A 13,749-nucleotide genomic window follows, 5' to 3' on the forward strand; every position below is an offset into this window, starting at 1 on the left:
TTGTAGTTCATGATGGAAAAATGAGCAAGCGTTGAACAACAAAATCCTAATTTGTCAAGGTAAAGGGCGGGTGACATGAAAATTTTGTGGGGCCATTGTATGTTATAAAAAATCCTGACACAGCAGGGACCCACAATAAAACATTATATACTCAGTAGTGATGTTGGACTATATCTCCATTTAGTTCTAACAAGATTCAGCCAGCCTACTTGGGCAAAGCCGGATTTTACAATGCCAACCGTTTAGCTTTGGGAACCAACTGCTACTACTAATATTAATATTTTATTGGCCGCTGGTTCTCAGGGGCGGGAGCATCCCTAACATCAACAGCCAATGTTAGCCGATGAGCCTTCTTGTTGGCTGGTGATATTAAGGGCAGTCCCACCCCTGCACAGCCGGCAGCCAATCAAAATGCTCATTGACATTTTTACTTGCAATGGGCTTACAGCTCGTTGTTTACTAACAGTAGCAGTACTAAAAGTGAACATTGATTACCTTTAACAAGGTAAATATTTACTTCAATTAGAACAAAATTTCAAATGTTCTCAACAACAGGTTTATTTATAAAGTAGTGAATTTCACATTCACTAAACATTCTCTTGTGGAAAATCTTACAGAACCATGTGCTTACAATGGCATTGTTTGATTGTTCACCAGAGAATGAATGGTGAATATCAGGTTCATTGCTTTATAAAGTCATTCTTAAGCCAAAATTTTAACAAAAATAAAAAAATCACTGATAGTAAATATTTGAACCGGATGGACAGGCAGGTAGAACAGCTGTATTTTCTCTGGGTATTAAGCTTTTTGTCAGGTGTTTAATGTTTATGGGCCTCTGATTCTCCTAACAACCCACTTGACCTGATGTGTCTAACAATATGCAATGGTACTCTGATACCTCCAACAACATCCCTTGGGACTTTGACGTCTCTAACAATATCAAAGGGACAACTATTCCTTCTACGTACTATGAAAACGTCAGAGAGCATTTTCATTGGTTGGTTGTCATTAGGGACAAGTCACTATTATCATCAGCCAATAAGAATTCTCAAATGATAGTGAGTCTTCCCACTGACTGGTGGAGTCAAGAGCAGTCCCACCCCTGTACAGACTCCAGCCAATGAAAATACTCACTGTCACTTTTATTGATAAAGTAGCTCATTGTATATTATTTATATCAAAGGAACAAATATCCCTTTTTGTCCAGAAAACTACAAGTATACAAAATAACACATTTAGTTTAAACTTGTATTGAGAATATCCAATGGTTGCCATTGCTGAAGTCTACATTTGAACCTTTTATTTTTCTGGCTGCTATGCTTCTGGTTGCTAATCCACAAGAGTTTAATATTTTCACTGACACAGAACAAACATATCAATCAGAAAGTTTGAGTTTCTCTTGATTTCAGAAAAATGCAGCTTTTAGAAAATTATAATCCAGTTTTTTTACGTCCTCAATGTAAAGAGTCTGCCCTTAATGCACCAGAGCTGGGATGTTTGGTGTGTAGGTAACAAATCTTATGTTATTGTGGTATTGTATTCCAAGATTAGTAATGAGTTTTCACATTAAAATAATAATGTGTTCATTACATTCTAGGAATTAATGGAAAGTTTATAACAGGTTCTCTTGTATGTATAAAATTGCATTTAACATGTTTTTTGGAGCAAATTACAATTTTTTGAAGGATGCAAATGAAATGATTGTATTAACTAAGCAGATCAAAACATCCATGGTCTAAGTCAGTGGTCCTTTAACTTTTTAACATAGGGGAACCCTTAAAATACCTTTTTAGGGAACCCCTTCTATAATTTCTATAACCACAGCTCACAGTATATTAGTGTGGTAGTCAGTAGGAAGAATGTCTCTTATATTGCTGGCTAACGTCACCCTTACAGGTAGCCAAAAAGATCATTGGTGTCACTTAAACTGATTTGAGAGGCACAAACTGCTCATTGGTCAAATAACCTCTAAAAACCTCTGAAGGAAACCTTGGTTGAAAAACACTAAGGTATTGTGTCTACGCATAGGGGATTGATGGCAATTCATTCTATCCGGGAATCCCTCCAGTGCCCCTCTTTTTCTTGCAGAAACCCAGGGTAACACATGTTACTGTATAATAACCTACTGAGTATCAAATCTACATAATTAATACAATCATTAAATTTGTGCCCTTGAAAAAGTGAGCTTTGTTCCAGGAAATGTGTCGGATTGAAATTCAGGAGGACCTGTGATGTATTTTCAAGTACAACTTCCCTAGTGAATAGGAATGTGAATTATTTAGGAAAATTATTTCTGTATTTTATATAAAACACAATACCATTTGAAAAATTAATTTTATGCTGTTAATAATGTAAATAGGATTTGTTGACTTTATTCCAAACATCCCATCTCTGCTTTATTAAGTTTGTTTATTTAACTTGATTGCTCAGGGTCAGTAATTCAAAGTTTTGAAGTCCGAAACATTTTCTACATTAGGTGAGAGCTGGCACCTTTATGTGTTTCTCAGCACAGGTTTTGTAGGGAAACATATCAAACATTGTTTCTGTTTCTCGTTACAGTTAGAATGTCTTAGGAATTGTCTTCCCTCAATGTCCTTTCAGTTGCTTTAATTTAAACATAAAGTTTATAAAGTTTCGTTACATTTGAAGTGCTGGAACAAAACCACAATGTTCCTCGTCTCTAAAGTCACTACGGTAGTCTTCGAGGTGAAGATTTCTCTGGGGGATCTCTAAATTCCGTGATCATTGCACACGGTCGTCTCAATCGCTTGTTTTGATGCAATATTTCCAGAAGCAAGCTAGAGGAGAGGGGGGAGAGATTACAATGGAGGTAAATCTATATGATAAGGAGAAAATACTGTAAGTAACTAAATGATGTTTCAGAAAGTGTTGCATTTTATTCATATACATTGGAGACTGGAATTGCAGCATTTAAAGTGGAACTAAACCCAAAATAAAAACACACTTACCTTCAATCCCCCAGGTCTGTCGATCCATCAGGAGATTTCTTCATTTGGGTCCTGCGTCGTACAAATTGGCCTGGTGGAGAGAAAGCGCCAGGAGCTGACATCTTCTCCTCTCTTCTTCCGAGTTCTTCCTGGTCACCCGATCTCACACTGGGCAGGCAGGAGATTGGGTGACGTAAATGGAGAAAAAAGCTTGCCGATATCACTGCGCATGCATGAGATCAGCAATTATTTTTTTATGCAAGGGCTCCTTCTGCACATGCATGAGATTAGGGCATGCGCAGAAGGAGCACCCAAAGCCTCCCGGGATGCGTGACATAGGTATCGCGGGAGGCTTTGCGTTCCTTTTCTGACTTTATTGCCACAGTTTAAAGAGACAGAAGAAGGACAGGCTTTTTTGGCAAATTTCCTAAGTGTATTTTTCAAATAGAAACAGTGTGATTAGCACAAAAATATTATTTAAATTTTAATGATTGGTATATTACACAAACAAATGATATAAAGCAAAAATCAAATTTATTGAAATAAAGGCATTCCTAGATGCAACTAGGGATATGCCTTGCTAACTAAACATCTCTATCCCGATGCGTTTCGCTAGAAGGCTTCATCAGGGGATGCATAGAGAGAGTCAGAACAATAGATTCTTGAGATCACAAATATAAAAATATAAAAAAATTGCGTTCTCTGCTGATGAAAGAGGATATATGCGACACTCATACTACATGCAAAGAATGGTAACACAATGCTGCATTATCAGGGTGGCTTCAGATAGAACGATTATTCAGGAGTGGAGTACTAAGTAAGCTGCGTGAGTATGGAATATAACCAGGGAGAGCGTGCAGACCGAGTGGTCATCAGAGAGAATCAATGATTCACTATTGTTCTGACTCTCTCTATGCATCCCCTGATGAAGCCTTCTGGCGAAACACATTGAGTTAGAGACATAAAGAAATAAATGGATAAAACAAATACTTTCTTGGGTAATATGGTTATTGAGAGAAAAAGTATAGAATTCCTGGCATAGGCACTTAATTAAAAAAATTTCAAATTTTAATCAGTTTTAAACAGTTTTCTTAAAGCAATAGAGAAAATAGACTACATAAAATGCACAAAGAGAAAAAAATATGGTGACTTTGACAGAGATTACTAAAAATAGGCTAGCATAATTTGATCTCAACACGTTTCGCGGAGGAAACAGCTTCTTCAGGGGATAGGTAGCCAAGAGAAAGCTATAAAACACTAAGCAGCCCAGATAATGATTCAGTATTTGAGTACAAAGAAAATATCATGAGCAATGGTTGGAGATTTTAGATGGACTGCAGCCATGTAAATCTAGAGCGGAGTTCTCAGAAATTGTAACACTTCACTGCAAAAGTATGGTTCTACTATAACAAAGTTTGGCTGAATCAGTGCTAACCAGGTTATTTTTCCATCAGATCACTGAAAGATGATCGTTTAGTTGGATTTACTGCCCTTTGTTCTTCTCCTTATTCAATAAGCCTGTTTATGGGGTACTGAAAGTAAAACTCATGCATTCCAGAGAGTATTTGGTAAATATTTGGTGTTGTAAAGGGTTACACACAATGCCAAATATGTATGGCAGACAATGCATAACATAGGTCAAAAATGTTGTATAGTTCAACTTTGTACTCAACTGCGGTACTTTCAAATTGAATGCAAAAAGAACAAGTGAACAATATTTTAGTATTTTATTAGGAAGAACTTTATAGGTTTATAAAGCTGTCAAGCAAATGTCATGTTGGGAAACTGAGACATGAACTCAATCACAATTTATGAGGACAGCTCGGAGGTTTTCTGGTGGCATTGTTGGCCACCAGAAAAGCATCCAATAAAAGGTAATATGTTGCTGTTTTTTATGATACCGTTATTATTGGGAAACTGTTCTTTATGAAAAAAAAGTTGGTCATATAGTTGTTGAAAATGAAACTTTTCACCATATATAATGACAGACAGAGTTGGTTAAGCTATGTTGTTATATTGCACTTCAATTATTGGGGAGCACAGCATGGCTTTTCTTTTGAATAAATATTGGTTGGGAGTAGCCTAATAGATTTCAATTAGATTCAATTTTTTTTATAAAATCCAACAACTAATATGAAGCTTCTTGACCTTTTTAACATGGGGAACCCTTGAAAAAATTTTCAGGTTTCAGGGAACCCCTTCTGTATTTGTACATCCACACCTCACAGTATATTATTGTGGTGGTCAGTGGGAGGAATATCTCTTACATTGCTGGCCATTGGCAAGAATGTCATCCTTACAGATAGCCAAAAAGACAATTGGTGTCACTTCAGTTGACTGATGGAGCCATATTGCATTCTTTAATACATTTTCACCCCTTAGATCTAAATTGTACTATTCAAAAGAAAAATCCCTGCAAGTCATTTTTAAAGAAATGGGATAGTTTGGCCCCAGATATGAAGTGTCAGGACTTTACATCTTTAGGTATAAATGGTATTAGCAACTTTTTTGCATCATTTTGTTTTTTCTTTTTGTTGCATGTTGCAATTTCTGTTGAGTATCTGTCAGGAGTTGTGTGACAATAATGCCCGGCAAGGTCAATGCCAGGACCTCTAAAAGAAAAGAGGAAGAGTAAGAAGATGGAATGCTCTGAGGATACTAAAGTGTGTTTTCCCTGAAATCTTCTTCTAAATAAAAGCAACACATTGTTTCTACACTTTAAATAAACTTTGTAAATTTTTTTTATTAGTTGGAAGATTAGCGAGGATGATATGAGCCTTTACCTCGTTTTTTGCCTTTTCTGGGTAAGCCTTGTGAAACTTTCCTAAAATGCTTCCCTTTCATGGGACTGTGGTCTGCCAATTCATCTGTTTGGTCCACAGATTCTTCAGGGTTGGCATGTTCCTCCCGTATGTCATCCTACAACAACACACAGTACACATCAGGCTTTGTTCACACAGTCACACCCTGCAAATCTATCATTATTGCTGCTCTTCTGCCACTAAGGATCGGAGTAACAAAAAGTGCTGAAGTCAATAATATCACTTAAACTGATCTGTATTTTCTGCTGTCCCTTTGTATCCACACCATACAACCTCACATGGTCAGTAAGATTGAGGTCAGAGAGTATCCTTCAAACTAAATTGTATATCTTTCCTCCAATGACCTACTAATGACTTCCTCACTCATAACCTCATCACACGCATGGCTCAAAGACTTTTCTAGAGCTGCCCCAACTCTCTGGAATGGTCTTCCTCATCCTATTCGGTTTGCTCTCCTAAACCCTCACTGCTTCCCACCATTCCATATCCCCCTTCTATTGTGTGATACTTCCCCCACCTACTAAATTGTAAGCTCTTCTGGGCAGGGTCCTCTCCTCTTGTGTCACTGTCTGTATCTGTCTGTCATTTGCAACCCCTAATGTACAACTCTGCGTAATATGTTGGTGCTATATAAATACTGTTTATTAATAATATTAATAATAATAATAATAATAATATTTCCATCTCTGCTTCCTGCACCTCAAATATTATCAAAGTCACATGACAGAGCTTATTATGTTTGGCAGGTGTTAGCAGCTTCTTCTATTCCCTTTTTTCATATGTTTACGTTGGCCTTGCTGGTTGAGAGTAAGAAAAAATATTTCAGCATCACCAATATTTGAGTACTATGAATATTGGATTATAGACAGAAAGACGCTGGGTTGACTTGCATAGTACATCAATGTTTGGATGAAACTGAAGTGCTGAACAGTTCAGCTATGCACACACTATGTATAAGTCTGTTAGGAGTGGAATGTACTTTTTCAAGGTTATTGACACCCAAAATCCATCCAATATGTTATACTGAGGGCCACATTTTTTTTACTCAAGACAATTATAAAGTGGTAGAGACCTCATGATAAATGTAACACATACAGAGAGCATTACATATACTACAGACTATGCAATATCATAACAATATCTGTTATATCTATGCAATATCATAGCCTGCAGACTATGTAATATCATAAAAAGGACACAATGCATTTTGCAATAAACCATATTTATATATTTATATAGTCTAGCATGCAGACACAGGAGGGTATTACAATGTCTTTGATTTTAGACTGTGGGAGCAATGCAGAAAAATTTTGGCTAAAAGGTTCCTATCAAAGTGACTGTTTCCTAATACAAATCAGTGGATGAAATAAGTTCTAAAGCATGCAACTTACCATTCTGTTCTTCTTTCCAAACAATTTGTTGTTAGCTGAAAATAATGAAAAAAAATATATTGTTTTTTTTCATGATATGTTCATTTCACAATCTTTATTCCATGCAGTACCATTGTAAGTTGCACTAACTTTTCAATGTATATTATTCTTAATTCTTTACATTTCAAAATGGAAAAGAACAAGCCATTGTACTCTACAACCAGGACTAACATATAAAATTTAGGTAAAAATTTTGGTAAAATTTAGAAAATATATTCAAATTACAGATCCATGTGGAGTATTTGCCTCGGTTGTGCTGAAGGATGGCCATATACTGCCAATGTTCCATTCTGCCTAACAGACTAAATTGGCACACAAGGTTCCATACTTCTTTCACTTTCCTCAGTAAGAGCTTGAACAAGTTGGACATTTGGACAGTATTTGGACATTTGGACAGTATTTATTCCCCTCCATGCTGCGCCTATAAATAAACTAAATCATATTCAAATGTTGGTCCTGGGGTGCAATCAGTTTGTTTATGGCCATCATAATACTTGTTAAGGTCTTTGTAGCCCACACAACCATCTCCTTGAAAATTAAAGGACCATTTTCCCCAAAAGTTATATTTCACTCATAGGTGTAAGTTATAAGTTACATATACTCTAGCTAGATCTCTTTGCTATATCACCCTCCTCTATTCCTGTCCATTTAGAACGTTGGGGTGTTTCTGCCCACTTTTGTGTGCTGAAGCTGTACCCATTATCCTCTCTATAAAACGAAATACAGAATCCAGAAGGTAGAGCACAAACTCCCCATAATGACAACTACCGTATTTTTCGGACAATTAGACGCTCCGGACTATAAGACGCACCAGGTTTTCCGCACGGGAAAACAAGAAAAAAAAAATTCATTTGATTTCCCCTGAGATCCAGCGTGCGGCACTTGTGCCCGCCCATGAAGGCGGCGCCGATCGGCATTCATCAAATCAATCGAAGTAAAAAAATATGCATTCGGACCATAAGACGCACCCTGATTTTCCCCCCACTTTAGGGGGAAAAAAAGTGCGTCTTATGGTCCGAAAAATACGGTATATGGAATTTGGACCAAGCAAAAAACAAACCTGAATGGCAAAATGAAAGTAAGACTGGGCCTGATAGCAAATGATTTTTGGAGAATCTATTCCAGATTTGCTGTTTCCCCCAGGTTCCCCCATGATAGTTTATCTTCTACACTCTTGGGAAGCTTTAATAAATCAGACCCATGGTCTCCCACTTGACCTGTCTATGTCTGGATATACAATCCTGAAAACAACATAGGAGGCCAAAGATATTCTGTCTGCTTTAAAACCAGACAGGGGTCAACTCCATCTAGCCCTCACACCCAAAGAACCAAAGTCAGGAAGAATGATTGTGGAGAAAACGGGAGACAACTTTGAATTGGTTGTTTAATGCTAGAACTTTGTGTCTGACTTTGTGAGCTCTTCAAGGCTGAAATTTCATCAGTGAAGCTTCATGATCCAGCAAACCTGGAACAGATCTGGTCCAGGATTTAAAACATCTACCCCCTAACAGCAAATTACTTTTAAGAAATCCATTCCAGGTTTGCTGGATCGCCTAGCTTCACTGATACCCAAGTGTATCCTCTCCAGCCTTGGAGAGCTTTAATAAATCAGCCCCAATGTAATGAAACCATGTAAAGCCAAAAGTGAACAACTTTCTGATTAGAGATGAGTGGAATAAATATGAGACAAATTTATTGGCCGATCTGAGTAAATTCTGAAAACCCCAAGACTTTCTTTTTAATACATTACATACATGATTATATTTAATGAAATATCACTAAAATTAATAATTTTAGGAACCTTGGACAGCATGGTGGTCGATTGAATCCAATGTTGTGTTATTATCTAATTGCGCTGAGAAAAAGGCGATTTTTTATGTTAAGCTCAGATTCTGAGTTCTGTCCCGAGAGCAGAATAGCTCTGATTGGAACCATTCAACCAACACAAGGGCTGATCTGCCTGGCAGAAATAATAGAAGTGCTGCATTTCCACATTTGAAGTTGATAAATATTCTGTACAGACACATTATTCATGTTTCCCTGATTACCATGCAGCTATTCCACCATATTGGTCATCTGACGCAGCTTGACGTCTTTCTGAAAGCATCTTGTCAAGCCAAGGCAGGACAGTAGAAATAATGTTTGGAAACAAATTACTGTATGCTCTTTCTCCTTGTAAAAGTCTTTTATTGAACTCCAACAAATATAACCTCCTGACCTTGGACAAAGGAAGGTAAAAACCTCTTCTTGTTTTGTGTTTATTAAGATGGTTGACATTTTTTTTGGACTTTATTCCATGTAATAGATGGATGGTGTGGCTGCTGTTCTCAGAACGGCCCTGTGTTCTGGGTTCTGAGTGTACATAGTCACACATTCCAGCTATTTAAAAATCCAGTCTCCTGGAGATGAGAGGAGTGAGGATCCCAGACGTGCACAATGAGAGGATGTGCTTGACATGTTCACCTTCTCTTGGCCACAGGTACAGCCGATACAGCTCAGCCGGATCTTTGGTTTTGGCAAATCTACAATATCTGTTTGTTGTCTTGTATAGGCTTTCAAATAATGAAGATCACATAAGAATAATGGGAACATGAGAGGGGGTCAACCAAAGACATCCTACGCTGTCAGGAAGCTGAATAATGAGCCATGAGGCTGACCGGATCATACGGGAGAGCCAACAATACGTAGACCCTTCTATGACCACAAATAGGGCACATTGTACAATTCTGAGCCCTTCTCTACAAATCAAAAATGAGTGACATTATTACAGGGCATTCAGGCAAATCACATTTTATTGCAGAAGGGACATCCCCAGGGTAGGCATTCCGTAATCTGTGTCTGGTTGTTGTCCCATATGATAGTCCCAGGGCCAATGTTACTTGGCTGAACCATTGGCATGACCAAGTCATATTTGTAGCAGTCTGCAAGGCTCACAATCTTTTCACCACTGTAAGGGGTTTTCTTCCAAGTGGATTCCAAATTAATTCCCCCCCCATAGTGGGCAACATGGTGGCTCAGTGGTTAGCTCTCTGGCCTTTGCAGTGCTTGGTCCCAGGTTTGAATCTCAACCAGGACACTATCTGCATGGAGTTTGCAGGTTTTCCCCATGTCTGCATAGGTTTTCTCTGGGTACTCCAGTTTCCTCCCACATCCCAAAAACATGCAGTTAGGTTAATTGGCTTCCCCCGACATTGGCCTTAGATTGTATTAATGACATATGACTGAGATAGTGACATTACATTGTGAGCTCCTTTAAAGGACAGCTAGTGACATGACTATGGACTTTGTACAGCACTGAGTAATATGTCAGCACTGTGTAATACTTTTTGAGATTTAGCCACAGTTCCTCAAAACCTGAAAATTATTTTATGGGTTCCTATGGTATAAAAAGATAAAGGAGGGCTATTTTAGACCAACACTATTAAAGCAAAATTAAAATCTGAATAGGTTGAACAAGGTGGGTTTGGCACCCTTATGGGTGACAGTTGGTCCCCAACATAAGCACCCTATTTGTTGAATATTATTTCTAATTTCATTGTTCTTTAACATTGTTTCTTTTGCCTAGTGCTTCAGTCACCTACTTTGTTGTTTAAGGTTTTTTGCAAAATTAAACCTCAGACAAAACATTTGATGCTCTATTATAGTATATAAAACCGAGAATCAGCCATACCCTCAAACATTTCCTGGTGGGAATCAATTTATCACGCTTGGGGAGACAGGGCCACTAGGGGGCGCTAAGGCTTTCACAGAGGTGGTGTGAGCCCTAAGAAGGGCCAAGGCACAGAGTCTAAGCACTAACCAGGTTTTCTCCAGAGCCTCCAGTGGTGAGGATGTTGCGTTGGCCAGGGTCAAAGCAAGCAGCAAGCTAGAGAGGTCAGGTCACAAGTCAGGAAACCAGGAAATAAACGCTAGTGACACAGGGGCCACAGCGGACGCAGGGAACACAGGAGGCACTGGAAGCAACAGGAGGCACAGGTAAAGCAGGGATATCCACAGACTGAGAGGAATACTGGAACAGCACAAGAATGGGCTGGAAACAACAGACTGAGCAACAAGGGGTTAACACAGGAGCTGGACAGAGGAAACACTGAATTACACAACTGTGAACAGGAACAGCAGGAACCGTGATCAGCAGAACTAGGGGCTCAGCACTAGTGGAGACACGTTGCACGAATGCTGAGTGCGTTGTCTGAGCCGGCTAAATAGCCAGGGATGATTAAGAAGCTATTTACTGATTGGTCAGTGGGAGAGGCGAAACTGATAAAGCTTGGTAGCAGAGGCACGCCCAGTCAGAACTGCCCCCATGAACAGGAGAGGTGCCTGTGCTTTAGTGAGGAAGAGGTAAGTGTGACATTATCACTATCATTGAAACACAAAGACCTGGAAGGGGAGGGGGAATGTCCCAGGGAATGTCTGATCCCCTGTTTTATAAAAACAGCCCTTTATGTTTTAGTTTTTAATTTTTTTTGGGGGGGGGGGTTACTGATGACACAAAGCGCAAAACCTTTATTTAACAATTAAAAGATTTTCTTCACTTTCTTTTCAGGTGAAAACATTTAACCAGACAGGAAGTTAGACAAATTCTTAAACAGCAACTCTTCCAGCAAAGGGACAGATAGAACCAAATGCAAAATGGAATTTCATGGGTAGCCCTGTTCAGTGTGGTGCCACAAAAATGGCATCAAGTGAAAAATAAGAGTGCCACCCTACGGGGTCTTTATACAGCGCAGTGAATAAAATGTCCCAAACATTCTATGATGGAGAATGTTCCTGGTCTATGTCTATTCAATGACAGTGTATGATTATCAATGGAGAATGTTTAGTGAATGTCCAATTCACTTTGTTACAAATTGATCAACTTTTATAGAATCCAGAGAAAATAAGCCAACACGTTTCAGCAAGAAAGACCTCCTCCTTCAGGGCTATCTATCTATCTATCTATCTATCTATCTATCTATCTATCTATTGATCTATCTGTCTAAAATTTGTTTTTATTTCCTGTTCCTGTTGGAGAATTTTATTCCTGTTTCAGATTTTCATTATGATAGTATAACAGAGCCCTGGATAGCATTTCAAACATGACTGAGGTTTCAATCTCTCACCACTTTATCCAAAACTATATTGGAAAAAAAATATCTTTCTGCATTAAAACAGTCCTGCAATTTGCTAAAAAGAAATACAAAAAATTCTAAATAAATGAAAAGCCCTGACACATAAAGCATAACATGCACAGTGACCACATGGGGGCGCCTTACCTCTGATTCCAGTGATCTGAGCTGCAAATCTGGAGCTGGCAATTTTTTCTGCTTTCTCCAATAAAGCTAAAAAGGTCACAATACCATCTTGCTCGTCTGTCTCTGGGAGTCCTTGTTCTTCTGATTCCTCTGCTAAAATGAGAACATAAAATCATGGCCGAGTCTATTTATTATGCAGTGAATCTGACATTCAGATTGTCACACTTTCTGTATTGATTAATGGCTAACACTAAGACTATGGGGTCTATTTATAAAGCAGTGAATCTGATATTCCCCAAACATTATCCGGTGGAGAATCTTCCAGGTCCATGTGTTTGCAATAGAAGCAACATTCTCCAGCGGAGAATGTTTGATGAATGTCAGATTCACTGCTTTATAAGTAGACTCTTTTTTGAAATGCAGCATTTATTTTATTTAATTGCAGGTTGATTATACCAATGGATTTGTTGCATTGTAATTCTGGTTAATGCTGAACTCCACCCAGACAGATTAAACACATATAAGAGGGTTGCTTCACTTGGCACATGATTTATTCCTGTCCATCCAGTCCTGAGATTTACACAGCACAGGCAATGCCTGCAACTTTAGTATCCAAGGTGCAATCTTCAATGTGCAGCTCGCAGCTGTGATGTACACTTGTTCTGTGCAGCTGTAAAGCCTCCCGATCATTTCTATATGTGCACCCCCTGCATGATACATCTCCCCCATGATGCTGGGGTTCTGCTGCAGGCCCTGGCAGATGGGTACTGGTGCAAAGAACTATCAATGTCTATTCACCAATCCCCCTCCTGTAAAGTAAACCTGAAAACGCTCAGCTCTGAGCACTTCCAGGTTCAGGTCTGTCTGAGCATGGAGGGAAGCTGAATAAGCTAAGTTTTTGTATGATCTGCTTAAGCTACGTACACACTTCCAATTATTATCGTCGGAAAACCAACGACGAACGTTCCTGCACGATATACACGAACGATCGTATAGCACCGATCCAGCACATAGAGATAACGACACGATCGTTCGTAGATATTGTACACACAATAGATACGATCGTTTGAGCGATAGAGGAACTCCCCATGATGCTGGGGTTCTGCTGCAGGCCCTGGCAGATGGGTACTGGTGCAAAGAACTATCAATGTCTATTCACCAATCCCCCTCCTGTAAAGTGAACCTGAAAACGCTCAGCTCTGAGCACTTCCAGGTTCAGGTCTGTCTGAGCATGGAGGGAAGCTGAATAAGCTAAGTTTTTGTATGATCTGCTAAGACAGAGGGAAGGGGGATTAAAGCTTTGTACACATTATGT

Source organism: Pyxicephalus adspersus, chromosome 1 (assembly GCF_032062135.1).
Source record: "Pyxicephalus adspersus chromosome 1, UCB_Pads_2.0, whole genome shotgun sequence".
NCBI lineage: Eukaryota > Metazoa > Chordata > Amphibia > Anura > Pyxicephalidae > Pyxicephalus > Pyxicephalus adspersus.